The sequence below is a fragment of the Scyliorhinus torazame genome, chromosome 12, assembly GCF_047496885.1.
Source record: "Scyliorhinus torazame isolate Kashiwa2021f chromosome 12, sScyTor2.1, whole genome shotgun sequence".
NCBI lineage: Eukaryota > Metazoa > Chordata > Chondrichthyes > Carcharhiniformes > Scyliorhinidae > Scyliorhinus > Scyliorhinus torazame.
In genome coordinates, this window is record NC_092718.1 from 52,243,794 (window position 1) to 52,270,708 (window position 26,915).

The following is a 26,915-nucleotide window of genomic DNA, read 5'->3' on the forward strand; positions in this document are numbered from 1 at the left end:
TTAATTCCTCCTCGTCTTGTGCCAGGCTCGGCCTGATCCAGTTTAAAGTGGTGCACAGGGCGCATATGACAGGGGCGAGGATGTGCACGTTTTTTGGGGTAGAGGACAGGTGTCTGAGGTGTTCGGGGAGCCCAGCAAACCACGCCCATATGTTCTGGGTATGTCCGGCGCTTGCGGGGTTGTGGAGGGGCTTCGCAAAGGTTATGTCCAAAGTCTTGGATACTCGGGTAAAACCGAGCTGGGGGATAGCAATATTTGGTGTGTCAGACAAGCCGGGAGTGCAGGAACCGAAAGAGGCCGGAGTTCTGGCCTTTGCCTCTTTGATAGCCCGGAGAAGGATCTTACTAATGTGGAGGCACACCCCCCAAGTGGGGAGGCTTGGATCAATGATATGGTGGGGTTTCTCAGGTTGAAGAAGATAAAGTTTGCCTTGAGAGGGTCTGTGCAGGGGTTCTCCAAGCGGTGGCAGCCGTTCCTAGACTTCCTCGCGGAACGTTAGTTGGAGGTCAATGGCAGGAGGGGGGGGGGGTCTTTTTCTTGTTTTGGTTTATGTAAGGGGCGTTGGCCCTATTTTTGTTCTTATTTTGTTAGCTAGTATAATGGTTAGAGGATTAAGTTGCTTTGTGTGTTGGCGTAATGCCCTTTTTATTTCTCTTTTGTATATTTTCTTTCCTTTCTGGAGTGTTTTGTAAAAATCTATTGGAAAGATTTTGAATAAACATTTTTTTTTTTTAAATAAAAAATGCCACAAGTCCATGAGGCTGTCAGCATTCTGGAGGAGCGTCTCCAAGGAACATCCAGCACTGAGTAAAACAAACTTAAGGCCATAAGACCATATATAAGACATCGTAGTAGAATTAGGCCACTCAGCTCATCCGGTCTGCTCCGCCAGTCAATCATGGCTGATATTTGTCTCATCCCCATTCTCCGGTCTTCTCCCCATAACCCCTGATCCCCTTATTAATCAAGAACCTATCTATCTCTGTCTTAAAGGAGCTCAGTGATTTGGCCTTTTCTGTGGCAAAGAGTTCCAGAGATTCACCACCCTCTGGCTGAAGAAATTCCTCCTCATCTCAGTTTTAAAGGATGGCCCCTTCAGTCTGAGGGTGTGCCCTCGGGTTCTAGTTTCTCCTCCCAATGGAAACATCCTCTCTACGTCCACTCTATCCAGGCCTCGCAATATCCTGCAAGTTTTAATAAGATCCCCCCTCATCCTTCTGAACTCCAACGAGTACAAACCCAGAGTCCTCCACCGCTCCTCAAATGACAAGCTCTTCATTCCAGGGATTATTCTTGTGTACCTCCTCTGGACCCTCTCAAAGGCCAGCACATCCTTCCTTAGATACCAGGCCAAAGACTGCTCACAATACTCCAAATGGGGTCTGACCAGAGCCTTATACAGCCTCAGAAGTACATCCTTGCTCTTGGATTCTAGCTCTCTCAACGTGAATGCTAACATTGCATTTGCCTTCCTAGCCATCGACTGAACCTGCACGCTAATCTTAAAAGAATCGTGAACAAGGACTCCCAAGTCTCTTTGTGCTTCTAATTTCCTAAGCATGTCCCCATTTAGAAAATAGTCTATGGCTCCATTCCTCCTTCCAAAGTGCATAACCTCATTTTTCCACATTGTGTTCCATCTGGCACTTCTTTGCCCACTCTCAGAGCCTGTCCAAGTCCTTCTGCAGCCCACCTGCTTCCTCAATACTACCTGTCCCTCTACAGATCTTTGTATCATCTGCAAACGTATCAACAGTGTCCTCAGCTGCCTCTTCCAGATCGTTAATGTATATTGTGAAAAACTGTGGTCTCAGCACCGACCCCTGAGGCACACCACTAGTCATCCGCTGCCATCCTGAAAATGACTCCTTTATCCCCACTCTCTCCCTTCTGCCAGTCAGCCAATCTTCAAAATATGCCAGGGTCTTACCCTTAACACCATGGGCTCTTTAACTTATTTAACAGCCTCCTATGCGGTAACTTGTCAAAGGCCTTCTGGAAATCTAAATATATCACATCCACTGGTTCTCCTTTGTCTAATTTCCTTCTTACCTCCTCAAAGAACACAAACAGATTTGTCAGACATGATCTCCCTTTGACAAAGCTGTGCTGATTCAGTCCTATTTCATCACACACTTCAAGTACTCCGGAACCTCATCGTTAATAATGGACTCTAAAATCTTGCCAATGACCGAAGTCAGGCTAACCGGCCTATAATTTCCCATCTTCTGCCTCCCTCCCTTCTTAAACAGTGGTGTTACATTAACCATTTTCCAGTCCTCTGGGACCCTCCCTGCTTCCAGGGATTCCTGAAAGATCACCACCAATGCCTCCACAATCTCCTCAGCTGTCTCCTTTAGAACCCTATGGGTAGTCCAATGGCCCAGGTGATTTATCCACCTTCGGACCTTTCAGTTTCCCTAGAACCTTCTCCTTAGTGATGGCCACTACATTCACCTCTCTGTCCCTTGATTCTCCTGGAGCTATGGTATCCCACCGTTGTCTTCCAGCGTGAAGACTGATGCAAAGTAACTATTCAGTTCCTCTACCATTTCTTTGTTCCTTATTACTACTTTTCCAGCCTCATTTTCCAGTGATCCAATGTCTATTCTTGCCTCTCTCTTATCTTTTATATATTGAAAAATACTCTTGCTATCTTCTTTTATATTACTAGCTAACTTACACTCATATTTCATCTTCTCCCCCCTTACTGCTTTTTTAGTTGTCCTCTGCTTCCCAATCCTCTGGCTTCCCACTAATCCTCGCCATTTTGTATGCTTTTTCTTTAGCTTTTATGCTGTCCTGGACTTCCCTCATCAGCCATGGATGCCTCATCCTCCCTTTAGCATATTTCCTCCTCCTTGGGTTGAATTTCTGTTGTGCCTCCTGAATAACCCCCCAAAACTCCTGCTGTTCCACTGTCTTCCCTGTTAGACTCCACTTCCAATCAACTCTAGCCAGCTCCTCCCTCATGTCTTTGTAGTTACCTTTATTTAATTGTAATACCGTTCCATCTGATTCCATCTTCCCCCTCTCAACTGCAGGGTAAATTCTATCATATTGTGATCACTGCCCCCTAAGGTTTCCTTCACCTTAAGATCCCTAATCAAGTCTGCCTCATTACACATCACCAAATCCAGAATTGTCTGTTCCCTCGTAGGCTCTTGTCACAAGCTGCTCAAAAAAAAAATCTCTTAGACATACCACAAATTCCTTTTCTTGGGATCTATTATCAACCTGATTTTCCCAGTCCACCTGCATATGGAAGTCCCCCATATATTGTAATATTGCCTTTTTCATCTCCTGATTTATTTTCTGCCCCACATCCTGACTACTGCGAGGAGGCCTGTGTAACTCCCATCAGGGTCTTTCCACTTTTGCGATTCCTCAACTTCACCCACACAGATTCTATGACTTCTGATCCTGGATCACATCTTGATATTGATTTAACTTCATTCCTTACTAACAATGCAATACCGCCTCCTTTGCCTATCTGCTTGTCCTTTCGATAGGACACATATCCTCGTATATTTAGATCCCAGCCCTGATCCCCTTGCAGCCACATCAGTGTGATGTCCACGACATCGTACCGGCCAATTTCAATGTGCGCAACAAGCTCATTTACCTTGTGCCGTATACTGCTTTTATTTGATATTGCCCTTAACAACGACCGACAAGTACAAGGTTGAATGTTCCGTCCTCACAAAGATGAAGATAGCACAAAGGAAACTGGCGAACTCTGCACCTTATATGCGCGCTGCCCTCTCCTCCTGTGAACCCGATTGGTGTGAGATCATGCCACATTAAAGATGAGAGAAAATGGTGTGTTGCGAAAGTCGGCCAGCGTTGATCCAGGGGAAAAAAGGTTGGAAAACACTGAGCTATAGTACACCTGGGCAGTGGAAAATTTATCGAACCCCTCGGACTGTAGACTGACATTCAATACACTTTGCGCAACATCATGGGCGGGACTCTCCGTCCTTCCGCACCCGTTTTCTGGTGCGGCATGCCCCCGCCGGCAGCAGAATTCTTGGTCCCGGACGCCGGCCTATGGGGTTTCCCATTGTGGCACCCCCACACTGTCGGTAAATCCACGGGCGTGAATACGCTGCCGGCAAAACAGAGGATCCCACCAGAGAATCCAGCCCCATGAAAATTGTTCCTTAGAGAGGAACAATGCCTTAAGAAACAAACAGTTGATTAATAACACAAACTATTCTTCTCGACATCTAACTCACTACAGAACTCACTACAGATTAAACTATTACCTATCTCTCTATCTTCAGTCTCTCTGGCTAATTCCTCACACCTGCTGCTACCATCTTCTCCAACCTCCTGTCCCGCAAGGCTCGGCGTCATCCCTTGTACACTCATAAGAGGTGGCACGGTAGCACAGTGGTTAGCACTGTTGCTTAACAGCTCCAGGGTCCCAGGTTCGATTCCCAGCTTGGGTCACTGTCTGTGTGGAGTCTGCACGTTCTCCCAGTGTCTGCGTGGGTTTCCTCCGGGTGCTCCGGTTTCCTCCCACAGTCCAAAGATGTGCAAGTTAGTGGATTGGCCACGCTAAATTGCCCTTAGTGTCCAAGAAAGATTAGGTGGGGTTACGGGGATAGGGTGGAGGTGTAAGCTTAAGTAGGGTGCTCCTTCCAAGGGCAGGTGCAGACTCAATGGGTCAAATGGCCTCCTTCTGCACTATAATTTCTGTGACTCGGTCCCTCTAATGGCTGTCTGTATCCACTTCATTAACCCTTGCATTATTTCATGGATGATAATACCACAGCTGCAGCGAAGGAAAGTTGGATTCTATTGCACTTTCTGTAAATTTTTGAATGTGAAATATTTTGCCCTCAGGTGGTATCCCCAACATGGAATGCATATTGTAAATATCAAGAGAATTAAAAATGTATTAAAAAAGGTACCTGGGAGTGGAACATACTGTATGGAGGCAAGTCAAATCTAGTGCACTGCATGTAATGTTTCAAATTGAAATATTTGTAATGTCCTTTTACAAATTTAAAGTATATTTTTGGAGATTAAAAAGGTGGCCCAGTCATCTTGGATTAGAAGGTCACTGGTCAAGTGCCACTCCTAAGACCAAAGTGCAAAGCCTGGGCTGACAATCCTAGTGGCACAGAACCAGAATATGCATTTTGAACCGTACAAAAAAAAAATCTAAATTGTCCGACTTTGGTTCTCAGAGTATTAATTAAGTTTGGACCCATTCCATGGGTACTGTTTACATCTTTTAAACTGAGGATGAACGAGCTGAGTTTGAATTGATTCGCTTTATTGTCACCTGTTTGCGGTTTATACATATTTACACCCTTTTTAAGCCTGAACTAATACTTCAACGAAAGACGTCAACCTTGTAAGGATAATTTGGCTGCAATCCTAAATCATAAATAATTTGAAACGATTCAAGGTTTGGCTAGGACTTGCAGCTTAACCATTCCTAATCTTTGGAAAGCAAAGACTGAAGGATAAAAATCAGATTGTTAAAAGTCACTACCGAGAAACTGAATTTCAGCAACTTAGGAAACTATTGTTTGAAGTTGGAGCTACTTTACCGTTGCTCAAGAGCAAATTGAGCCAGAATTAACAGAGAAAGCTACAGTATATAACCCAACATCAAAATGTTGTGTGAAATTGTAAACGGCTGCAAGATAATGTGCAATCCAATGGCACTAACACATCCCGCAACTATTTCCTTACTTATTTAACCCGCCTTCTACTGTACGAGGTGATCAGAATGAGGGCTGTTATCGAGAGTGAAGCTTTCACTTCTAAGATACACCACTTAATGTGCAATGTCGAGTAATAGCTCCAGCCAATTATCTTACATAACCGTAAAAGTTCTCCATAATAGTGCATAAGTAACTATTCCAACCAAACACACACAGCCACAAGACGGTAATCAGTCTACTTACTGCTTGCCCAATACGTTGGGCTGAAAAATCAGAATTCCCACCTCCTGAGCACCACTGTTACCGACAGTTACCTCCCCCAGCTATCGACTGCCTGCTTCACCCGATGCCGGTGTCTATGTATTTACATTGTGTACCTTGCATTGCCCCGTCATGTATTTTCTTTTTATTTTCTTTTATTTTCATGTACCAAATAATCTCTTTGAACTGCTTGCAGAAAAATACTTTTCACTGTACCTTGGTACACGTGACGATAAACAAATCCAATCCAATTCAGGCCACTAACCACCACACCAGACCACCACTTACCCCAAGCCTTGACAATCAACTCCAAGCCAACACTATGTCCATCCACTGAACCCCACTCCCCCAATCCCCGAAGAATCCATTACCCATCCCCACTGCTATTTTCCCCTGGTCAACACGCTCCCTCCTCCCCAACTCCCCCTTGTTGAGGAAAGCGTCGGAAAAACTCAGCAGGTCGTGCAGTTTCTGTGGGGAAAGAAACAGCGTTAACGTTTTGAGTCCAACTTGACTCTTTTTCGGAACTCCTTGCCCTTGTTGCATACCTCTGCACCACACTGCATTCCCATAATGCCGCGAGTTATTACCCGAATGGTACATCTTGACAGTTGCTTGCTTGGCGGTGATGGAATCTGCCAGTTGGCACAATCTGCTGTTTTATTTAATAAAGCTGATCAGATTACCGAGCACACTGTAGCTGCATGAAATGTTACTTTTCACCAACACCATCATACAGTTTTAAACAACTTTGGAAGAGATGCCAGCACTGTTCTGTATGTTCAGAGCAGATGGCTGTGCATGGGTGGTAGATAAGGAAGTAAGATTCAGTGGGATCAGATGAGATGCAGTACACATACCCTCAGGGCAGTTTTAGATGAGTCTGAAGAGCTGGCAATTGGCAAGAAACTCCCAAGGCCAGACAGCTAGACGCCAGAGTGGTAATTCAGCAAAATAAAAGGCATCATGTGCATTAAATTCCATGTATAAAGACTAGGAACAGAGATAGAGAAGGGTAGAGAGAGAGAAAGAGAGAGAGAGGAAAGGGCCTGTACTTCAGTTGCAATGGTGACTCCGCCACAGAAAGAGGAGGAAATGGTTGGACTGCCTCACAAGACAGAGATAATGATCGCTGATTGCTAATTGATTTGTTTGCTGCTATGGCAACCCTACTGCTTTGCCGATTTACTTCATTTGTGGCAAGCTTTGGGACTAAACTGATTAAGGTTTTTTTTTTTAAAAGTGTGTTTGGTCATGTCAGATTTGACAGATCTGAACCCAAAATTCCATTCACAGACAGGGTGAGGCGATTCACTGTTGTTTATCAGAAAGAAAGAAAAATCATAAAAGATGAAACCATGACTTCCACAAGCGAGAGAGGTGCGAAAATGTGACGTTCTGGTTCAGAGAGTGTTAGCACTGAGCCCTGTCGGACACTCCACTCCTCAGTGTAGCCAAGTGCCTGTTGTGTGATGAAGGGGCCAATGGACAATGGTCACCTCAGGAGTGGCGATGTTTAGAGGACGCAGGGCTGGATGAAGAACTAGGCCCGAGATGTTGCATCTACAATGTAGAGAATGTCTGCTGCTGCAATAATCAATTGTCTAAACATGTCGAGAAAACTGTGGTCAGATTGTAATGTCACCATAGAACATTCTAAACCTTTCCCAATTAGCTACAAGCAGGGCACACACGCACTTCACACTTCCTGACGAATGCCCTTTTGCAATCTCAGAACTGCATTACAATAAGAAACACCAGGGGAAAGGTCTCTCAGCGCTCAGTCAAAACTTTAACAAATAACAGCGCCTTTACCACAGAAAGAATCCCCTGCTTTCATCTTTCTAGTACTATTCTGCCATGTTAGTTCAGGATAATGTAGGGTCACAGAGAAACAGAGGGCCACACAGCACTGGAACAGAGGGTGTCCTCCAGGAGAGAATTCAATTGACCAGATTACCTTCTCTCAATCGCCATTTCTCTTGTGTTTAAAAGCAAATCTCGCACATAACACGGGAGGTGATGGACCCATTAAATGGCAAAGCTTATGCCATAACTAAACACAGCTACTGCTTAATTCAGGAGAAACTTCGAAGTGTTGAGGAGTTATTTATGGCACAGATTGCCACCGTTCAGTCCATGCTGGCTGTCCATGGAACAATCCTGTCAGCCCCATTTCCCCACTCCATCCCTATAGCACAGCAAGGCAAGTTTATATCCTTCAAGTTCCCATCCAATTTTCTTTTGAAATCGTTGATCTTCTTTGCTTCCACCACTTTTGTAGGAAGTGAGTTTCAGGTCATGACCATTCACTGCGTAAAAAATGTCCTTCCTCATATTTCCTTTGCATCTCTTGCCCAAAACCTGAAACGTATGTCCTCTAGCCCTTACACCGTCAGCAGATGGGAATAGCTGTTCCTTGTCCATCTCATCTAAACTTGTCAAATTATTGCAAACCTCTATCAAATCTTCCCTCAACCTCCCATGCACTGGAGGAGAATAATCCCAGCTTTTCCAATCTTAACCTTGTAACTAAAATTCCCCAGCCCTGGAACCATTCTGGTAAATCGCCTCTGCACCATATCAAGGACTCTCCCATCCTTCCTAAAGTGTGGTGATTAGAGCTGGACATAATACTCTAGTTGTGACCTAACCAGGGTTTTATAATGATTCGGCATAACTTCCCTGATTTTGAAACCAAAGCCTCTTGTTATGAAGCTCACCTTCCCATGTGCTTTGCTAACCACTCTCCCGACATATCCTGCACAGATTAGAGCAGTACACACAACTAATAGACTCTGTCGTATTCAGATTGTTACATCAAACACACATCATGCTTTGTCTAACTCCGCACACTTATGGGGATTTCTATTTTATGCAATACATGTTCACAACGTCCCATCTTGGCTGAGCAAGTATAGGCCATTGGTCCAACTTGTGCACACAAAAGGAATACAGTTGGGGAAGCTTTATACAGGTGGTAAAGTTGGATTGCAATCTGCCCCTGAGAACATGCAGCATTTGCACCCTCAATTAGCACAGTAAGAGTCCTTTCAGGGATAAAGCCTCTGATGCTATGCAGGCTTTGGGATTAAGCTCCAAAATATAGAGATTGTAGCTTGAACTCACTTGAGAAGAGGAGTTACAGACAGCCACAGCAGGGAGATTGCAAGACGTCTCAGCTTCTCACTGTTCTATGCTCAGACGTAAAATCATAGACTCCCTACAGTACAGAAAGAGGCCATTTGGCCCATCGAGTCCGCACCGACCTGCCAAAAGAACACCTTACCCAGGTCCAATCCCCCGCCCTATCCCGGAATCAAACCCAGGTCTCTGGCTCTCTGAGACAGCAGTGCTAACCATCGTGCCACCCTGCTGCCCATAGTGGGAAATCATTGGTAGGTGCTTGGAAATGGCTTGGCACTGGGCCAACTGGCTAATCGTTACTCTGGTGGGGAAAATCGAGAACGAGGTGGGCATAAAATTCGAGCTGGGCCTTTTAGGAGTGAATGGATACTCATTCTCGCGCCGAGGGTATGGAACTCTAGAACTGACCTCCCTCTCAAAAAAAAACTGAGAAGGCAACAAAACCTTCCAGGAAGGGGCTTTCTACGTTTGTACCAGGTACCGGCAACAAGGGATATGGCGCACAGTTGACCAAAAGAAGGAGAGGTACATATCAGCCATGATCCAACTGAATGGGTACCAAGTGTGAGGGGCTGAATGGCCTACACCCATCACCAATGTTCCTATTATGTCAGTTGCACATAGCACCATCTCCCACGGCACTGCACCCTCTGTTAGTCCTGTGAAAGGATTCTCTGGCACAAGAGGCAGGGATACGGCAATGAGCCATGGACAGCAACAGTGGGTCGGTCGTCTGCTCACCAGGCAGCTCATCATTTAGGGAGTGTAGCAGAAGTTCACCAGAATAATCCCAGGGGTGGCGTGATTGTCTTTTGAGAAGAGCTCGTGGAAGCAAGAAAGATAGTTGAAAAGCAATGTCAGCAGTTTTGGGGGGTTATTCAGGAGGCAGAACAGAAATTCATCCCAGGGAGGAGGAAACATGCTAAGGGGATGACAAGGTAATCATGGCTGAGAAGGGAAATCAAGGACAGCAGAAAGGCAAAGGAAAAAGCATGCAAATTGGCAAGAATTAGTGGGAAGCCAGAGGACCTTTAAAAGCAAGCGGAGGACAACTAAAAAAAGCAATAAGGAGGGAGAATATGACATGAGCGTAAGCTACCTAGTTCCTCTGATTAGCAATGAGGAATGGACAGAAGTGAAACAAAGACAGGAGACATGCAACCAAATCAGCAGCAAAAGCACACGCTAAACAAGTGCACAGAAAAACTTAAAAGAAAATGAATTGATTTGTAATATTTCAGCTGTTCAAAGCCTTGCTCCAACCCCAACTTGAGAAATGCATTCAGGCTTGGGCACCACACCACAAGGGTAATGGGCGACAGGGTGGCACAGTGGTTAGCACTGTTGCTTCACAGCACCAGGGACCCGGGTTCGATTCCCGGCTTGGGTCACTGTCTGTGCGGAGTCTGCACGTTCTCCCCGGGTCTGCGTGTGTTTCCTCCGGGTGCTCCGGTTTCCTCCCACAAGTCCCGAAAGACGCGCTGGTTAAGTGAATTGAACATTCTGAATTCTCCCTCAGTGTACCGAACAGGCGCCGGAATGTGGCGACTAGGGGATTTTCACAGTAACTTCAATACAGTGTTAATGCAAGCCTACTAAAGATTATTATTATTGATTCTGACCTTGGAGGGACTGAGTGCGGAGCACCAGAATGAAACTGCGGTTTAAGATATTAAATTACACAAACACATTTCATACAGTAGGCTTACGCAGAAGATGGAGGGGAGGTCTAATCAGAGGGTTTAAATGTTAAAAGGATTTAATGGGGTAACGACAGACAAAGTATTTTCTTGAAAGGAAGAATCAGGGACAAAGGGATAGGGCAGATGGGAGGTAAAGAATGACTGCCCTTTGACAACAAGGCAGCATTTGACACAGTGTGAGATCAAGGAGCCCCAGAAAAACTGAGATAATGGAAGTGAGGGGGAAAACTCTACACTGTTTGGAGTCATACCTCAAACAAAAGAAGATGGTTGTGGGAGATCAATCATCTCAATCCCAGGACATCACTTCAGGAGTTCCTCAGGATAGCATCCTAGGCTCAACCTTCTTAAGCTGTTTCAATGATCTTCCTTCCATCAGAAGGTCAGAAGTGGGGATCTTCCCCGATGACTGCACAATGTTTAGCACCATTTGGAACAACTCCGATACTGAAACAAACTGTGCCCATATGCAGCAAGACCTGGACAACAATTCAACCTTGGGCTGATCAGTGACAAGTAACATTTACACAACCCAAGTGCCAGGTAATGGCCATCTTCAACAGGAGATAATCTCTTAATGTTCATTATCATCTCCCAAACTACCAACATCCTGGAGGTTACTAGTGACCAGAAACTGAACTGGACCATCCATAAAATACTGTGGCTAGCGGTCAGAGATGAGTAACTCACCTCCTGACTTCCCAAACCCTGTTTACCATCATCAAAGCCGAAGTCAGGAGTGCGATGGAATACTGTCCAGTTGCCTGGATGAGTACAGCTCCAACAACATTCAAGAAACTCAACACCATCCAGGACATGACAGCCTGCTTGATTGGTACACCATCCACCACCATAAACATTCACTCCCTCCACCACCGATGCACAGTGGTAGTAGTGTGTACCATCTACAAGCTGTATTGCAAGAACTTACCAAGGCTCCTTCGACAGCACCATCCCGACCCCTTGCAACCAAAAAGGACACAGGCAGCAGATGCATTGGAACAACGCCCCTGCAACATACCCCCAAGCCAAACACCATCCTGACTTGGAAATATAATCGCCACTCCTTCACTGTCACAGGGTCAAAATTCTGGAACTCCCTCCCTAACAGCACTGTGGGTGTACCTGGTTAAAGAAGGCAGCCCACCACTATCTTCTCACGGGGCAATTAGAAATGGGCAATAAAAATGCTGATCTAGCCAGCGATGCCCACATCCTGGGAAAGAAATTAAAAAATAAAATTAGAGCAAATCCAAATGGGAGAGAAATCAAAAAGCCCGTTTTCACATTTAAGGGATTGCAATTTGGACATCGCACCCCTAAAAGCTTTAGATGCTGGGACAATTGAGGCTTTCAGAACTGAGATCTGTATATTTTTGTGTGGGAGTTAAGGGCATCAAGGGATATGGAGCTATGGTGGGTAAAGGGAATTGGGGTGTACATCAGCCATGAACTAATTAAATGGCGGAGCAGGAATGAATGGCTAAATGGCCTCCTTCTGTTCCTACTGCACATGGAAGAGAGTGTTGAATGTACCAATGCCGAACAAGGTGAATGTCCAGTGAGCGCTTGGAAACTACCTCTAACACACAAAAGCGGCAATGCCCTTCATTAATGCTGGTGGTGGATGGCAGATGGTCATCTGTGCCCACAGGGCCCTATAGTCCAGCTGGTGTAATTCGATCTGAACCTCCTCCACTATGACCATGCTTAGATGATTCTGTTGTTGTAACATTATCACCCGAGGCAGTACTTCCTGTGAATCATGTCCTCGAATGCTCGTCGTACTCCCAGCTTGCCTCCTCCTTCTCCTCCCCACTGTACTGCACTGAGAGTGTCATCATAGATTTTTGTGCTCAAATCTCTGGCACAGGAATGGATTTCACAACCTTCTGGCTCGGGAGGTGCCAAGTGCAAGGCATTAAGCTTGGGTTGACTCTCAAAAATAGAAATAAACAGTACAGGATATGTTTCCTCCCCCCCCCCCCCCCCCCCGATATTATGGTTGTAGTGGGAATGACATTTTAATATGGCCTACTTTTTCCACTAAAACGAACAAGGAAATGCCACAATTAAAGTCTCCATTGAAACCATAAACTAATGAACTTAATAATTCTGAACCTTAGATCCAAGTTGGCCCCTTCACCATCCTGCCTTTAACGAAAGAATGGGAAGAGTTTGGTGCCAAAGGGCAAAAGTTCAATTCTGAAGACAATTGCGGCCTACGTTTATTTGCTGGATGAGTTTTAATCAACACAGGATATATGAGGTTTCATAGCTGTTAGTGTACATCGTCGGGGGATGTGAAAAAAATCCCACCACCTCACTCTGGAGGAGAGTTGTGGAGAATTGATATTCTAGAATTTTTCATCGTTAACGCGCATTATTATCCAGCGAAGAACCAGTCAGGGAAAACTGCAGCTTCAAAATTTATTTTTAAAGTGCACTGAAATACTGTTGCCTCGCACCACAACATGTGCGGGCAACTTTCAAAATGTCACCTTGTTCACCTACTCATCAACAACCACAGCAAAGGGGCAAAAACCCATGGGGACAGGAAATGCTCTGCCCTCACAACCTCTCTGAGAAGATGAGTAGTCATTTCCATTTTCCAGCGTGTGGCTCAAGGGCACTGGAGCTGCTGCCCCAGTGTTCGTCTGGGGGGGGGGGGGGGGGGGGGGTGCCTGAAGCATTCCAGATCAGGGGCTGCACCTGGGGCCAGGGGGAGGGGGTGAAGGACTTTTCATCTGTGTGGCCTTCAAGCAATTTTTAAAACATTGTGTATACCCATAGCAGGGGCAACCACAGCTGCTGCCTGTCTGTCCTACCAAGCACTCACAGGGCAAAGCCCTGCTCTTAGTTCTATGCTGAAGGTCCCCTTTTAACTCCCTGTGACTGTGAGCAGCCTCTAGCTTCCCAGCTGAAAGCTATTCATAATGAGGAATTGGCTTTGTTAGTTGTCAGAGCACTTCAAAGCTCTCAAGTGGTGCTGCAGGTTGTGTTTGCTGCTTGTAGCTGCAAATGACTGGAGGCTGCTGCTGTTTCCTTCTTGTTTTGTAGCCTGGAGTAAGGAGAGGGGTGAATGGGAAGATGACCTGCTGCCTGGGCTGGAGAAGGGGAAGGATAGCTCTTTCTCTCTTCTGGCATACTCTGGGCCGGTGCGATTTCCCATCGCCAGAGGAGTCTACTGTTGAGAGCTACAGGAGAGAGAGAGGTGGATTGTCCGGAATGAGAAATTCGATGAAGATATTGAAGAAATGCTTTTGCAGATTGCTGGCGGTTTTTCTCTACGTGTGGTGAGCCCTGCATATCGACCAGCATATCGCCGTGAGTCAAACATGCTGGAGGTTGAGGTTATTTTACTGCGCCTTGAACGCCAGTGTAAGCTGTGGATACCAACCTTTGGTTCCGATTAAATTAGGCTGTATAAGAAGGCCGGTACAACGGAAGCTCATGGACAGAGACTAATACTTCATCAGCAAAATGACCACACAGCTAGGATCTTTCATCCGCAAAATGACCACACAGCTAGGATCCTTCATCCTTGATATGCCAACAATTAAGACGGAAAACGCAGAATGAATTAACTATGGCTTTAATTGACATACAACAGAGCTGGCAGCATGCCCCAGAATGAGGCAGTGAGAGAGGTCGACAGCTTATATACCCAGGCCCTAGGGGGAGGAGCCACGGGCAGGGCCAAAGCCGTACATCATGTAATATAGTGGCAATACTGGACAACACATAATACTGTGGCAGCGCAATACAACACAGTGGTTTCACCACATTCACCCCCTGTTTTAAAAAAAGTCCGGCAGGGGTGAAGTGAACAAGTTGCGTCAGAGATTGAGTTTGACGGGGGCTTTGATTGTCCGCCGTGACCGCCTCAGTTCCGGCTGTGGTGTGGGTATCAAAGTCGGCTGAAGCGTTGAGGCCTGCGTGTCCGGGGGCAGGACAGCTTCTGTGTTCTCAGGCGGGTGGGGGGAAAAGGGGGTATAGGGTTGGGTAGTAGTGGAGAGGGGAGGAATAGAGTCGGGAGCGCCGTTGACAGTCGCTGGGGAACCGACGGGTGCCAAATCCCGAAGGGAGACTGTGGCCTCCCGCCCGTCATGGTGAGCCACGTAGACGTACTGGGGATTCGCATGGAGGAGAAGGACCCTCTCTACCAGAGGATCTGACTTATGAGTCCTCACATGTCGGAGGAGGAGGACGGGCCCTGGAACCATCAGCCAGGTCCGGAGCAAAACCCCTGAGGTGGACCTTCTGGGGAAGGCAAACATCCTCTTGTGGGGGGTCACATTCGAAGCGGTGCAGAGAAGCGACCGGATGGATTGGAGCGCATTGGGAAGGATCTCCTGGAGACTGGGAGACCTCTAGACCGTAGGGCAAGAAGGACGGCCTTCCAGACCGTCGCGTTCTCCCTCTCCACCTGTCCGTTCCCCCGGGAATTGTAGCTGCTTGAGGCGATGCCCTTGCTAAGCAGGAACTGACGCAGTTAATCACTCATGAAGGAGGAACCCCAATCACTATGGATGTAAGTGGGGAAACCGAACAAGGTGAAGACACTGCTCAGGGCCTTGATGACTGTGGCAGAGGTCATGTCTGGGCATGGGATGGCGAATGGGAAACGCGAGTACTCGTCAAGGATGTTGAGGAAGTACACGTTACGGTCAGTGGAGGGGAGGGGCCCTTTGAAATCATGGCCGCAGATGGTGACATTATCTAGATACGGGAACGTGGCCCGCAGCCCGTACTGGTCAACCATTCGGTCCATCGCTCGCTGGAAGACCGAGGTCCCATTGGTGATGCCGAAGGGAACCCGGAGAAAGTGGTAGAGGCGGCCAGCTGCCTCGAAGGCAGTGTACTGGCGGTCCCCCGGGCGGATAGGGAGCTGGTGGTACGCAGACTTCAGGTCCACGGTGGAGAAGACCCGGTACAGCGCAGTCTAATTGACCATGTCAGATAGGCGGGGAAGGGGGTACACATCGAGCAGCGTGTACCGGTTGATGGTCTGACTGTAGTCGATGACCATCCGATGCTTCGCCCCAGTCTTGACGACCACCATTTGAGCTCTCCATGGGCTGTTACTGGCCTCTATGATCCCTTCCCGCAGAAGCCGCTGAACCTCCGACCTGATGAAGGTCATGTCCCGAGCACTGTATCGTCTGCTCTTAGTGGCGACGGGCTTACAGTCTGGGGTGAGGTTGGCGAAGAGTGAGGGAGGGGCGACCTTAAGGGTCGAGAGACTACAGACGGTGAGCGGGGGCAGGGATCCATCGAACTTCAGGGTGATACTCTGGAGGTTACACTGGAAGTCGAGACCCAGAAGAACTTCCGCACAGAGGTGTGGGAGGACGTAGAGCCTAACATTTTTGAAATCTACGCCCCGTACGTGAGAGTTACGACACAGTATCCACGGATTTTCACGGTATGCGACCCAGAGGCCAGGCAGATTCCCTGGGCTGCGGGTAAAACGGGAAGGGAGTAGCGCCGTACCGTGTCCGGGTGAATGAAGCTGTCTGTGCTCCCAGAGTCAAAAAGGCAGGCCGTCTCGTGGCCGTTGATCCGGACCGCCATCGTAGATTTAGCGAGGTGACGAGGCCGAGACTGGTCTAGGGTGATGGAAGTGGCCACAGGACGGCGGGCTGGCGCACTTCGGACAGCGGGCGTGCCGGTCGAGAGTAGCAGAGGCCAGCTGACGGAAGGGCGAGCCGGGGTTCCGGGAGGCGGCGATGGACTTCGAAAATGGCATCAGAGATGCGCCGGCGGTCTTCAAAAATGGCGTTGAGGATGGCGGTGCCCCCGACGTCAATGAGGGTGCCGCGTGGTCGGACGCATAGGCACCCATGTTACGGAAGGCCACCTCCAGCGATTCAGCAAGCTGCACCGTTTCCCGGAGGTCAAGTGTGTCCCTCTCGAGCAGGTGCTGGCGAACGCAGTGTGAGTCAATGCCGGCAACACAGTGGTTTCACCACAATCCTCAAAATGACCACACTGCTAGGTGCCTTCATCCTCAAAATGACCACACAGCTGGGAGCCTTCATCCTCAAAATGACCACACAGCTGGGAGCCTTCATCCTCAAAATGACCACACAGCTAGGATCCTCCATTTTGTTGAGGGTCTGCGTGGGGAGATATAGTGGGTGGAATTCTCCAGTCTCCGACGTCAAAATCGCGTTCAGCGATCGGCCGGAAATGGGGGGGCTGCGCTGCTTTCACGATGCGCCGCCCCCTCCAAAACGGCGTACTCTAGGAGCACGCCGTATGGATGGTCTGAGGATGTTAGCTGAGGCCCTCCCCTGATGTTCTGCCCCCTGTCTAAAAGGTTCTGTTGGACGTTCAATAAACAAAATATTTTCAAGTAGCTTCTCAAGTATACATAATCTCAGGTGGTGATTAGTGCATCACATTCCAATCAAACTTTGAAGCCAGAAGCTTCAGGGGGTGGGGGTGGGTGTGGAACACAGAGGGGGACGCCAGGGAAGGCCCAAGGTGTTCAGGCATTGTTAGGACTATCAACACGGACAGCATGAGTCGCAGGAGACTCCATCTCCATAAAGAGACAGGGCGGCACCTGTATCACGTCCTCGTAGACTTGGCACCCCTTGAAGGAGGAGGACACCTGCTCCCAGTGGTCGTGAAGGCCACCGCAGCCTTGAATGTCTATGCAACCGGTTCATTCCAGGGCTTGAGTGAGGACTTGAGCAGCATTTCACAAGCCTTGCGGTTGCGCAGAGTTAGCGCGATCCGCCGCCGATGACAGCAGTTGGTCTTCAGAACAGAGAATCCCGCCCCGATTTTATTTATTGCTACGCCTGACAGTTTATTAAAGGCAAATCCTGGCATTTCAATCTCTTCACTTGTGTTTGTTTCAGGTGAACTTGGCAACTTACGAGTTTCCCACTAGCCCACCATGAAATTACACCCATTTGCTGGTCAACTGGGGGTTTTATTTTGGAAAAACACCTGTCGTACAGAGGCTGTATTTTTTTTGTGCATGAGATCAATGTGTAATCTTAAGAAAAATAATTGGATAGCTGGTTAACTATAAATGGCGGGAAGTTCAAACAGAAACAACAAAAGCTGGTGTAAAACAGTTTGGTGAAAACTTTACTTTCAGTATCAAGATGAAAAATTGAAACTATAAATGATAAAGTGCAGGAACCTTGACATTTCACAGATCATCCTAGCAATTTGAGAATTAATACTGTTCACTTTGTGCAAGTTTTTTTAAACAAATTGATTGCAGTTAAAGCTTTCATTTAAACTGACACTGAACAATCACACTTCCCAATGTTGCCTTTCACACCAAGATTACTGCCATGATTAGAATTATCAGTCTGTCAGCAGACTCACAAAGGCATCAGGAGGAATAGCAGCTGAAATTACCACATCCAATATACCTGTTCAAAACAGACTGAGTCTCAACAGAAGGAATCACACTAATCCAAGTCATTCTCCCTCATAATAATTGGTTTCTTAAGAGTCACTGCAGTGCAGGAGGAGGCCATTCAGCCCATCGAGTCTGCATCGATCCTCCGAAAGATCATCCTACCTAGGCCCACGACCCTACCCGATCCCGGTAACCCCACCTAACCTGCACATCTTTGGACTGTGGGAGGAAGCCAGAGCATCCGGAGGAAACCCACGCAGACACGGGGAGAAAGTGGCAAACTCCACACAGTCACGCAAGGCCGGAATTGAACCCGGCTCCCTGGCGCTGTGAGGCAGCAGTACTAATCACTGTGCCACAGATTAAGGCCAGTCTCCTTGATTGGGAAATACCTACAAGAGTGGAGGAAATGCCAGTTGGGCAACAAAATGCAACTTGCACAAAATTACAGTTTGCCATTTTAATGTGCAAACCCGCAACATATTCTGAACTAGTTCTTCAATGGAGGATTTAACCCACAGAAAACGAACAGGTTAAAATTGGGGAAAGAATAACGTCACGTGGATGTATTAAGTGCTCGTGTACAAATATCACATTATGAAGGTGTGTCTTACTCAGCCTTTACACAGCACAGTGAGGTTAGAGAAGCTGGAGTTGTTCTCCTTGGAGCAAGGGAAATGGAAGAGATATTTGATAAAGGTGTACAAATGAGATAGATAAATGATAGCTGATGGCACAAAACACGGAGGGAGGGGAGTGATGTGAAAAACAGCAAGTACCAAATACCTGAAACTTGCTTTTGTCTGGGATATGGGTGTTGCTGACTGGGCCATCATTTATTGTCCATCCCCAATTGCCCTGGAGGGACTGGCTAGGTCATTTCAGAGGGCAGTTAACAGTCAACCACATTGCTGTGGGTCCAGGAGTCACAAGTAGCCAGACCAGGTAAAGACGACAGATTTCCTTCCCTAAATTGAACCAGATAGTTTTTTACGACAATGGTTTCATGGTCATCGTTAGACTTTTACTTCCAGTTTTTTACTGAATTCAAATTTCACCATCTGACATGGTGGGATTTGAACACAGGTCCCCAGAGCATTACCCTGGGTCCCAGGATTACTGGTCCAGTGACAGTACCACAATGTCACCGTCTCCTCATTTGACTGCATGTTATGGAATTAGCTAAGCTGCATTTATTCTCTCTCACTCTCCGGAAAGAAGATTTCGAAACATGCTGACCTCTAAATTGTCTCAGCTCAGGCTGCCATGTTGACATTCTCAAGCTGTTAGGATGAAGCTTTGTGCTCCCCCTTAGCTCTGCAAGTGTTGACCAGGAAATGACCCTCAACATGATGCAAACCAAAAGGCTGGCCTCAAACTGGGAAGATGGTGACACTGAGGGCATTCGTCCCATATCCATGGTCAGACTAATTTGGGATCGATGATGGACACTGAACAAACTACCAGCCCCCAGAAAAAAGGTAGATTATCAATGGTCAGGCACAGGGGTGAAATACCGTCAAGGGCCGTACACTGGTGAGTTTTATGGGGAGGTTGCGCTGCTCAGCGCAGCCTGCTCTCCCCCAATGGACGGAGGTGGACGTGGAAGGGGACACTTTAAAACATTCAGTGTCAACTGTTTGTCTGCCGTCTGGGATCAGTAAACCTCTCTCAACTGCCATGGGTCGTATACATTTTCTATCTAATTAGTTAATGGATCATATCTAAACTGCTGGTTCTTATGAACAGTCAACTGCCGATTTAGGTATCTTTGGCCCTGAACCTCAAAATCTTACAAATTTCAAATGTTATTACAGTGTAAATGCAGCCGGTGCCTGGTGTCATGACACCACCAGCACAAGTGAAACAGTGAGATTCCCTGACAGCAGCACTCTGGCTTCACTTCAGAGTCAAGTTCGGAATTCACACCCGAATTACAGGGTGTTGGCTGTGAGGAGAGGTTGAATAAACTAGGATTGTTTTCACTGGAAAGATGGAAGCTGAGGGGAGACCTGATAGAGGTCTACATGGGAGGCATAGGCATGGTGGATAGTCAGAGGCTTTTTCCCCAAGAGTGCAAGCGTCAATTACAAGGGGACAGAGGTTCAAGGTGAGAGGGGGAAAGTTTAAGGGAGACATGTGGGATAGGTTTTTCACACAGAGTGTTTTGGGTACCTGGAACGTGCTGCAGTGGATGTGGTGGAAGCAGGCACATTAGCAACATTTAAGAGGCCTCTGGAGGGGAACATAAAATGGGAGGAAATAGAGGGATACGGAGCAAGTAAGGACAGAAGGTTTTTCTTTTTAAATTAGGGCATCACGATCGGCACAAGCTTGGAGGGCCGAAGAGCCTGTTCCTGTGCTGTACTTTTCTTTGTTCTTTGCACACGTCAGCTCAATTGGCTGGATAGTTGGTTCACGATGCAAAGCGACACGAGGTCAATTCTCATACCAGCTAGGGCGACATGTGGCACAGTGATTAGCACTGCAGCCTACAACGCTGAGGACCCGGGTTTGAATCCCGGCCTAAGGTCACTGTCCGTGGGGAGTTTGCACAGTCTCCCCGTGTCTGCGTGGGTCTCACCCCCACAACCCAAAAATGTGCAGAGTAGGTGGATTGGCCACACTAAATTGCCCCTTAATTGGAAAAAAAATAATTGGGTACTCTAAATTTATAAAACAAAAAATTCTCATACCAGCTGAGGTTATTCATGAATGCCTCGCCTTCTCTACCTTGTTCCCTCACCTGACGTATGGTGATCCCTCAGATTAAATCTCCACCAGTCAGCTCTCCCTCTAAAAAGGGAGAACAGCCTATGCTGCTCAGAAACTATGGCAACTTTCATTTTTCACACCACACATTATCTGCTGTGCAAAATAATTTTGGCTTTGCACTGCTGCTAAACTCGTCAGCAGAGTGCAGAGATTTGAACAGGAATATTAAGGGTTACATAACAGGCTGAAACAAATTCCTGTTAATCACTTAAAATCATGTCTCTTCTAATAAAGTCACATGCACTGTGCCTAAGTGATCATGGACACTTCCTCAAGGACAATAATATTCTTTGATCCTCTCATTATAACCTCTGCTGTGTCAGCCTTCTGATTCAGAAGGTTCAAGTACCACCCCAAAGATCTGAATTCAAAATCCAGCCCAATGCTCACAGACATTACTGAGGGAGTGCGCAGACAGTACTGAGGGAGTGTTGCACTGTCACGGGTGCCATCTTTCAGATGGAACATTCAATCAAGGCCCCAGTCTGCCCTTTCAAGTGGACATAAAATATTCCACAGCATCCTTTCTCAAATGAACAGGGACGTGTGGTGCCCTGGCCAATATGCATCCTTTAACCTGTAACTCCAGAACAGATCAACTGGTATTTAGCTCCTTCCTGTATGCAGGTTGGCTGGAAATGCTTTGGGACATCATAGAATCACAGATAAATACAGTGCTGAAGAGGCCCTTCGGCCCAACGAGTCTGCACCAACAAACAAAAGATACCTGACCTGCCTAACTAATCCCATTTGCCAGCACTTGGCTCATAGTCTTGAATGCTATGATGTGCCAAGTGCTCATCCAGGTACTTTTTAAAGGATGTGAGGCAACCCACCTCTACCACCTTCCCAGGCAGTGCATTCCAGACCATCACCATCCTCTGGGTATAAATGCTTTTCCTCAAATCCCCCATGAACCTCCTGCACATCACCTTGAACTGGAGTCTCATGACTGACCCTTCAACCAAGAGGAACAGCTGCTTGCTATCCACCCTGTCCATGCCCCTCATAATCTTTTGCACCTCGATTAGGTCGCCCCTCAGTCTTCTCTGCTCCAGGGAAAACAGTCCAAGGCTATCCAACCTCTCTTCAGAACTTAAATGTTTCAACCCAGGCAGCATCCCACTGAGGTTTTGAAAGGTGCAATATAAATGCCAGTCATCCTTTCATCGTCTTAATCCTGACACAATTATCACTCTTTTCCTAGCCTTCTCAACAAATTAAAATTTAATTTTTAAAATCAAGGACTCCAAAAACTCCGCACAATATTCCAAATGTCGAATTACTGATGAGGTTGCGCAAGTTCAAAATTAACCTAATTAAACACAAAAATTAATCTTGTACATGGCATAACCCTATACTTTTATCACTTGACGGAATACTCAGAATCATTCCATGTTAATTGGTCGACTGATGACAAGTTCTTACTTTCCCTTGTGGTTGGAATATTTTCAATTCCTCTAATCACATTCAATGGGGGAAAAAAAAAGAAAAAAAAAAAAAGAAAAAAAAATCGAACATTTAGTTCATGATTTCTTTCAGGAATATGTTTCTTTATTACTAAACAATCTCCCTGCCAACTAGAACACATTTAAAATGCAAAGAGCACAGTAAAGAATGACGAGAAACTCTCTGCTGATCAAGTGCAAAGCTTTTTTTTTAAAATTAGTTCATTGGTTGTGGGTGTCACTGGCCAGGCCAACACTCTGATCGCCCTTTGGAAAAATGGCAGCGGGGCGCCTTCTTGAACCTCCGCAATCAATATGGTTTTGGGAACATCCACAGTGATGTCAATGCATCTGTGATAGAGCACAGCCCAAAACAGAAAACTATCAGCTATTCCGGAGATCTCTCCCAGGTGTCCATTAATCCTGAAAATTTGCAGAGCGTTTACCAGCAAATAGTATAACTTCTATCACCAGCTACGGAATGAAGAACAAATCTCACATCCATTTAATTTCACAACATGCACTAAAATGTTGATGCTCCTCCAAGCAGGGATTTGAAGCTTTTGTTTTGAATGCAGGCATTATGACAAGGATTACATTTCTGTTGGCAAGATGTAAGAGGTAATCCCGAGTAAATCTGAAGTAAAAATCAAGGGTGTGGTCTGTTGTGTTCCCATTTTATTTATTTAGAGCAAAAGCATAAAACAACGCTGTGCATTAATATAGCACTTTTAAAACTGTAAAATCCACACGTTGCTCAAATGGAGTGTTGCCAAATAAAATGTTATACCATACCATATACGAATTTCAGACCGAAGTTCAAAGGGAAGTCGTATCTTCTTCATCCCACACCCAGTGGTGCACTAAGGCAGACTTTTTTTCTGTTTCCATAACTAGTAATTCCCAACCTAGGGGCTTATAACATGAGCAGCCCCACTCCACACCAAGCGTGGCTGACCAGGAGACCCTCCTACTCTTGCCATCTGCCAATTGGCGTGTTAGAAGGATTTTTTTAGAATCTTTATTGTCACAAGTAGGCATACATTGACACTGCAATGAAGTTACTGTGAAAAGCCCCGAGTCGCCACATTCCAGTGCCTGTTTGGGTACACAGTGGGAGAATTCAGAATGTCCAAATTACCTAACAGCACGTCTTTCGGGACTTGTGGGAGGAAACCGGAGCACGCGGAGGAAACCGACGCAGACAAGGGGAGAACGTGCAGACTCCACACAGGCAGTGACCCAAGCCGGGAATCGAACCTGGGGTCCTGGAGCTGTAAAGCAACAGTGCTACTCACTGTGCTACCGTGCCGCAAATAATTATTGCAGGTTGACACTCAACCTGTTTGGCCCGCGTTATGAATGCACCTTCCTTGGCCATCAAGTCCCAGTGTGGGTCTCGAACCTGGAGTTTCTGGCTCAGAGGCAGGGACACTACCCCTGCGCCACCAGACCTCCTCCAGAAGGTTTTACACCAGGGTTTATCATGGGAGAATTTCCACAAGATCTCCAACTGTAATTTCAGCAGTAAACCTTGTGGAAAGATTGACAAAGCTACTAATGCCATTTCTCAACAGTTTTCACTGGCAAAATCAATAGTAACTTTCTGGTGTTTTTCTTAGCCCTGATCAACGTATCCTTCACAATGGAGCAAATCATCCACTTCAATGGAATCAGGGCATCCCAAGCCTGTCAGAACTTCCTTTACCCTTGATCCTGCAGACCCGCAGTGCACTAATGTGGTTGGCTCTCAAAGGGCAGAGTGAATAGGGATGAGAAAAATATCAGCCATGATTGAATGGCGGAACAGATACAATGGGCCGAGTGGCCTAATTCTGCTCATTTGTCTTATAGCTATTGGGATGAGCAAGAAATTCTGGCCTTGTCCATAAATAAATGTTTTTAAAAGATGAAAGAGCGGTTTATGTGGAGCATTAACACTTGCATTTGGACATGTTAGGCCATCTGACTTGATTCTGGACTGGATCATTTGAAAGTTATTGCTGAATCGGTTTCCTCCAACCAACACATTGCAGATCCTAACAACTTGGTGCTTATCATAAAATCCCTACAATGCAGAAGGAGGCCAAACAGCCCATCACCGACCTTCTGAAAGAGCACCCCAACTAGGCCCACTCCCCCACCCTATTCCTGTAACCCCATCTATCCTTTTTAGATACTAAGGGACAATTTAGCATGACCAATCCACCTCACCTGCACATCTTTGGACTGCGGGAGGAAACCAGAGCACCCGGAGAAAACCCATGCAGGCACGGAGAGAATGTGCAAACTCCACACAGTCACCCACCAAGGTTGGAATTGAACCCGGGTCCCTGGCACTGTGAGGCAACAGTACTAACCATTGTGCTACCATGCAATAAAAATAAACCCCATTTCCCCAGTTGATAATTCCTCACTCATCTTAAAATGTTGTCATCGTGTCACCAGCGGGAATAGACCAGTATCATATAAACTATATATATCCATAGAAATGGAAGATTCTGGATCCAAAAACACAAGGTCACGCTAATGCAGGCTGGCAAACGTTGATGACAATGTAAAGACTTGGTGGCAATAACTGTAATAAAGAGCTATTTTTTTATTCTGTGGTTGGAATGTATCATTCATTGATAATCTGAAAGCATTTAACATCACCGGGGAAATGCTAAATGCTTCTCTCGTGACATTCATTTTTTACAAAAAAAAACATTAAATAAATGGGATAGTACCCATTTAAAATAGATGAGTAATGTCTCAAACTATTATTGGCAACAACAACTTGTGAATTCACTGCAGTACATGGTGTAGCAAAAAGCAAGCATTATTTAGTAACAGATTACCACCGCGTGGTATGATTCACTGTTACAGTTTTCAGAGCAGTTTTAGGGGAAGAAATCTCTCAATAGTAGTGAATGCACATCATAAACCCATTGCATCAATGCAGTAAGAGGCACAGTTATTCCTTCACAAGCCTGAAAGTGTCAGATTTAATGGGGACCCAATCTGCTCCTTCACTCATCCATATGCACACACATATTAAGTGGGGATAAAAATGTTGCATCCTTCAATCCCTCCACTTAGTGGTGGCTTGAACCGAGAGGAATTTCACTGCTGACAGAATTTGCAACAAAAAAAAAATTGTAAATGCTGGAATGTTTGTCCATTAAAGACAAAGTTCAACAAAGCCAAAACTCGACCAACCAACTTATTTTATTTTCTAAATGCAGCTGGTGGATTCCAACAGTCGGTTTTAAACCCGACATTCTGGAATTAAGCAGCTGATCGGTTTGCAGGCGATAAATATTTGGATTAAATGCAACGATCAGGGGGGTAGAAAAAAGATACACACCTTCTGCCACCATCTCTCTGTCTCTGTTGAAGGTTGATTCCAGCTGTTCCCTTTCTCACTCTCGCTCTCTCTGCCTCTAATCTTGTTCAGGGGAACCTCCTTCCTTCTTTCTCTCATTCACTTCCTCATCCACGCGTTTTGCAACATACATTTAAAGGGGAGGTCCTCGCCTCTGCCGACTATAAATATTGCAGCTCTGCCAGGCAGCAGAGAGGGTGCAATCTCTGAAATCCCTTTCTCTTTTTGCAATCTCTTCCCTTGCCTCTGTGTGTGTGTGTCTCAGTCAGAAATGTGGATCTGTGCCCAAGCATTCCCTTTTATACATTGTCCCACCCACAGAGGAGGGGCAATAGTGCCCAGAAAGGAATCGTGCATTTTTATCATTAAAACTATTGCATCCTGGTTCATTTTGCTTCACAACTGAGAGATTTTTTTTTAAATCTCAGAGTGTTCACAGCAAAGGCAAATGTCAGCTTTATCAACATTTATCAGACCATGATTTTTGAAAAAAATATCTGAACATGTACCCTCCCCTCCATCCTCTATAAAGGCATTTGTTCCCACCGCCCCCACCACCACCCTCACCCTCGTCTCAAAATTATCCTGCTTGCCAATATTGGACGAGCAGATATCTCCTCAAAATCTTTCTTGGCAAGGCAAAGTTCTCTTCAATCCCCCATTCCACACTCTTCCCTAGTTACTGTCTCCACCCCTCTCCCTGGCAACTGTATGAGGCTGAACTAACCTTGGTCTCATGATGAGTTTCCTCCCACACTGCAACGAAGACCACCTACTTCCACGTCCACAATATTATTGTCTGCCTTCTTCGTCCCTGCCTCAGCTGATATGTCTGCTACTGAAAGCGTCATTCATGCCTTTTCTACCTTCAGACCTGATCACTCCTGATCAGTCTCCCACATTCTACCCTCTGCACGTTTATTATCCAACACCCTGCTGTTTCAAGCCTCTCTTGGTCAAGAGAACTCTCGGATTGTTTTCAATTCACTCTATAGCCTCGCCCTCCCTATCTTTATAATCTCCTCCATTGCTCCAGCCCTCCAGATCGCTTCGCAACACTAACTTTTTTTAAAATTTAGAATACCCAATTCATTTTTTTCAATTAAGGGGCAATTTAGCCCGGTCAATCCACCTACC

At 46.3% G+C, this 26,915-nt stretch overlaps 1 protein-coding gene across 1 annotated transcript in view; it reads right to left on the reverse strand.

Moving 5' to 3' along the window:
- LOC140386398 (multiple C2 and transmembrane domain-containing protein 2-like) overlaps positions 1-25,924 on the reverse strand; it is a 606,972-nt gene extending 581,048 nt beyond the window's left edge. Inside the window, exon 1 of the mRNA XM_072468698.1 lies at positions 25,761-25,924. The gene's annotated coding sequence lies outside the window, so the exon portion shown is untranslated. The remainder of the gene's footprint in view (positions 1-25,760) is intronic.
- Positions 25,925-26,915: the final 991 nt, after the last annotated feature.